General features: G+C 40.3%; 1 long non-coding RNA gene across 1 annotated transcript; it reads right to left on the bottom strand.

Annotated features, from left to right (window-relative positions):
• Window positions 1-211: 211 nt before the first annotated feature.
• On the bottom strand, window positions 212-2,930 carry LOC116216336. The gene is made up of 2 exons (XR_004158907.1): window positions 2,681-2,930; window positions 212-2,014 (listed from the first exon to the last, which is right to left on the bottom strand). It is a non-coding gene; the product is annotated as an uncharacterized LOC116216336 (long non-coding RNA).
• Window positions 2,931-4,724: the final 1,794 nt, after the last annotated feature.

Here is a 4,724-nt window from a genome sequence, read left to right as displayed (position 1 = left end):
TCCTTGGACCAAAAAAAAAATGAAGCTAAATCTTACTGGCAACATCTTTGTTCTGTTCATAGCTGTAAGTAATCCTGTACTGATTTTCAGTAAAGAGATCAGAGGAAAACTAAAAACTAAAGAGGTTTTACGCATACCAGGAACACAAAGAGTTTTCCATTACAGACTGACTCCTGCTTCAAGTATGCAAGAAAATCAAAGTAGAAATAGAAATATTTCAAACAAGTTTTATTTGGTACTCACATGCTATAAAGGTTTAAAGGAAAACTACATATTTTGGACACTTTAAAATATTGTGGCTATGTACATGAAAAATTAAAGAAAGCGAGAATGGAACCCAATTAATTTTACTGTGTCACGAACTATTATTGAAAGCATTCTGACTGAATAGCTTCCATGTATTCTGGCAGATAAGTCTCTTTTTCTTTGCTTTTCCATTGCTTTTATCCCATCTCCTGTGTAGGATGAACACTTGGCAGCAGCAGAAAGTCATTTCTTCAAGAACTCTTCTACTTTTTTGTCTCAGAAGATTTCTTCTGCAAGCACAGACTTTCTGCACAGCTTCCTATAAGCCTAGCTCAGTGCTCACTAAAGGCAAGTGCAGGAATCTGAGCAGCCATTCTCTGTCAGCACAAACCAAAACCCCATAACCCCCATTTCCACTGCTATGGATCTTCAGGGACTTCAACAAACAACGCATGAAGCCCTGGTTGATGTTTCCAACTCAAATACCCCATGAGTTCTGCCTGCAACAGCACGGTTTATCACAGCATAGAAAGGTGCACAATGTTACTGTTCTGCTCAACAACAACTGAAAGTGAGGGATGGCATAATGATGGTAGAAATCAGCATCAAACTAAAGAGAAAGCAACCTGCATTGCTCCTCTTATCACTCAAACTGTAGTGCATTATAAAAATCACACGCTACATACAAAGCACAAACAATGACCATTTTCCATTTGCTCTGAAACGAGCAAAACCACAAAATTCCCCAAACCTGCTTTATCATCAAAAAATCAACTATTTCAGGTTTCACACAGTCTTCAATTGTCTGATAAGGCAAAGGAAAAGTCTTCCATCATTGGGAACAGCAGCAATTTACAGGACTTAGAACAAGGTTACTCCCTGTGCACATCGTTTATAGTACTGTGAACGTGAATGTAACAAAAAATAATCAAGTTTGCAGTACCATTTTATTACATTTTTCTAATTTATTCAATTAAACAATTTATTTCTGTACTGAACAAAATTCATAAATACATCATCTAGGAGAACAATAGGTTTTCCTCTTGTCCATGAAAAAATAATGCTTTCAAATTTTCACATTTTAAAACCTGCCTCATTTTGTGTTTTTAGAGAAAATGTGAGAAGATCATAGTGACATCTCAATTTACAGAACGTCCCTGTAGGAATTACATTTATAAGAACCTGATACAGAAGCCGATACTCTGCCCCCATAATTAGAGTTCTCTGCAATAATATTTAAACCAACAGGTTTAAATAAAACACCTCATTAACTCTACTCGTAGAGCAATGAAGTATTTAATTTTCAAGTATCAGAACCACAAAGTGTAAAAGATTCTTTGCCAATTTTACAATTATGCCTTTTAAACCAACACCCACCTGAAAAAAGAGGAACAAAAAAGAGTAAGTCCCACTACCCAAATCAGCCCATTGCTTTCAGATTCCAGTGTCTTGTGTTTTCAGGAATGCAGAAATATCCATTTACTAACAGAAAAAGCTCATTGGAAAAAGCCATATTAAGTAATGCACGTGAAGCATGATTTTCCTAGTGATGAAAACTATTAGAAAGGTGACCCAAGTCTATGTCCATCATTTCTTCTGCTGGTTTTACTAAAGTCCTTCCAAAAAAAAAAAGAAAGATGTTCAAGAAATCTTTAAAAAACCTGGAGAGAAAAATAAAACACTCCTTCATTGCATGGAAGAAACTCCCACTGACTGCAGAGACGTTTTTGTCACCTTTGGTTCTTCAGAAGAAGTAATCAGATCACTTCTACAACAGAAAGCATCAGAAATGACAGATCAGCAAAGAGTAGGAATGCTTAATTCAAAACGCATTTATGCAAGTATTTTATTGAAAGATGATTTTTTCTTATATTTTCTAGAGAAGAGAAGGTAATTAGGGTTGTCCAATTTAATTTCTTATGTTAATAACTGTTTACCCAACATCTTTTAAAAGTTACAATGCAATTCGGAAAAAATCTGCTATGCTGTAAACCACCACTCAGTATTCACGGCAGCAAGAACTTGATGAGGGAAGTCATTCAGAATTTGACATAAAAGACAGCTACCAGCTCCCTTTCAGTGCATGCATATCAGATGTTACATTTGCAGAACTGGAACACGATTGCAGATCATAAACTAAGAACAGCAGATGTCACTGTTATCATTTCCACTTGAAAGCACAGGGCAAACGTTTTCAAGCAACTCCTAAAGGCAAATAGCACAGTGTAACTGAGAACACCTTTCAAACAAAAGATGAGGACTCACTGTAATTCACACAGCATCTGTATGTGCTTGGTATACATAGCTTTACAAACAGAAGATCTGCTTCTCTCCACAAGGAGTTTTGGGTTTAAAATGCTTGAATTATTCAACCTGTGTCAAGGAGAAGCTCTAGATCCACATTACCAACCACAGTGAACTAAGGCAAACTTACCTGCTGTTTGATGTGTTTGAACACTGTCTACCTGAGGCAAAAGAGTCCCCTTATCTTCAAAAGCTAAAATTGGATTCAGAGGAATTCCGGGACTGTCGCTTCCATCGTTGTTCAGGGCATCCAGCCGGGATGGTTTAGAACCAATAGGTAGATTTATGATCTCTTCGAAGTTATCGTTCTGCAGAGACATTCCATTTTCCTCTGTATTTTTCTCTGGGTTGAGATTGCTGAGAGAGAAACATAAGTATTTCATCATACACTTAATTCAGAACAGAATAATAGTCCTGCTTAAAGCAATATTACAAATTGAAACTTGCATTAATCCAGAGCATTCTTTTAGCCAGTAAAACCAAAATTTCATGACTACCACAGCAGATGAGCTGTTCACAGAATCACAGAATTGTAGGGGTTGGAAAGGACCTCTAGAGATCATCGAGACCAACCCCCCTGCCAAAGCAGGTTCCCTACACCAGGTCACACAGGTAGGCGTCCAGGCGAGACTTGAATATCTCCAGAGAAGGAGACTCCACAACCCCCCTGGGCAGCCTGTTCCAGTGCTCCGTCACCCTCACCGTGAAGAAGTTCTTACGCACATTCGTGCGAAACTTCCTGTGCTGCAGCTTATGTCCATTTCCCCTCGTCCTGTCTCCACGTACCACTGAAAAGAGACTGGCCTCACCGCTATGGCCGCCACTCCTCAGATATTTATAAACTTGGATCAGGTCCCCTCTCAGTCGTCTTTTCTCAAGGCTAAACAGACCCAGTGTTGTTACAGCAAGTACTAGATCTGCCTTCCCTCAAACACACAGGATTGTCATTACATTTGGCTACGCTATACCCAAAACTACAGAGATGTTTGAGTACAACGCGGCTCTGAGAAGTTACTGAAATGGGAAGCAGTAAAACAAATCAATCCAACAAAACCCACCAACCTTTCCAGCACAACCACTGCTATCTGAAGCCACCCACCTGATGGGATTTATGGCCTTTCTCAGCTTTCATAAGCATTGCCATATTTGAATGCTGAGGTACCCTTCCTCATACTGCAAATCAGTCTAACTGCTCTCGGATGAGGGCACTGTCATTTTTGTTACTCTTTGGATCACCACTTGCCTCCAGTTTTTGAGCAGCCTCTTCTACCTGCAACTCACCCAGAGAAAAAAACTCCTGTATCAATTTAGCTCTCCTTTTCATCCCTCTCCGCCTGGGCCTTATTTTCCAGGCACAGCTTGATTCTCTCGTGCAATGACCAGGCCCAGACCAAAAGCAGCACCTCCTGGCATCCCCCACATCTCCCCAACTCATGGGGAATGCTCCCCAGGGGCACATACACTTCTGAGAAAACACATCAGCGTGTTGTCAGCCCTGACACTCTCTCCCGACCCTTTGATTAGCTGCTGTATTGTCAAATCCTGCTGTCTTTTCATGCAGCGCGTGCTGTCTTACCAAAGGGGAGGAACTAAGGTGCTACTCTAGTGAACAGGATGACAGTAATGGGACCCAAAGCTCCCTGAGAAAGGAGGAGTGTCCAACTGTCTCTTCAAAGTCATGTAATCTTTTACAGGTGCTTCCTTAAAGCCCTTCACTGCCAGATCCTGGCAGTCTGGGGCATGTGTTCCCATATCACAATTCTTCAGGCTGTTAGGAAATGCTTCTGCATTGAACAAGGCTATCAATGCCCTCAGGCCATTTCTGAGCAGGTGGCTTGGTTTCACAGGCTTGTTTTCTCCTGAGAGTACATGTACTAGTCTGCAAATAAAACAACACAACAAATTCTGCCTGCAATTGGCATAAGGTTTCTTTTCATTGACCAGCCTGCTAGGGTGGCCAGGTCTTTACAATTACAGAATTGTTTCACAGTACTTCCCAAGCAATGGAAAATAATTATTGCACTTTACAAGACGGTAACACGTCCTCTGAAGCCCAAATTTCCTGTAAGAACAGCATGCTGGTTTTCACATCAAATCTTTTTCAGCTTTTCAAACTATCATCAGTTCCCTTCTAGACAGGCAATCCCTTTTTCTTTCCTTTTCCCTTCTTTTCT

The sequence above is a fragment of the Meleagris gallopavo genome, chromosome 2, assembly GCF_000146605.3.
Source record: "Meleagris gallopavo isolate NT-WF06-2002-E0010 breed Aviagen turkey brand Nicholas breeding stock chromosome 2, Turkey_5.1, whole genome shotgun sequence".
In the NCBI taxonomy this organism is placed as follows: Eukaryota; Metazoa; Chordata; class Aves; order Galliformes; family Phasianidae; genus Meleagris; species Meleagris gallopavo.
This window is presented reverse-complemented; position numbering and strand designations above follow the sequence as displayed.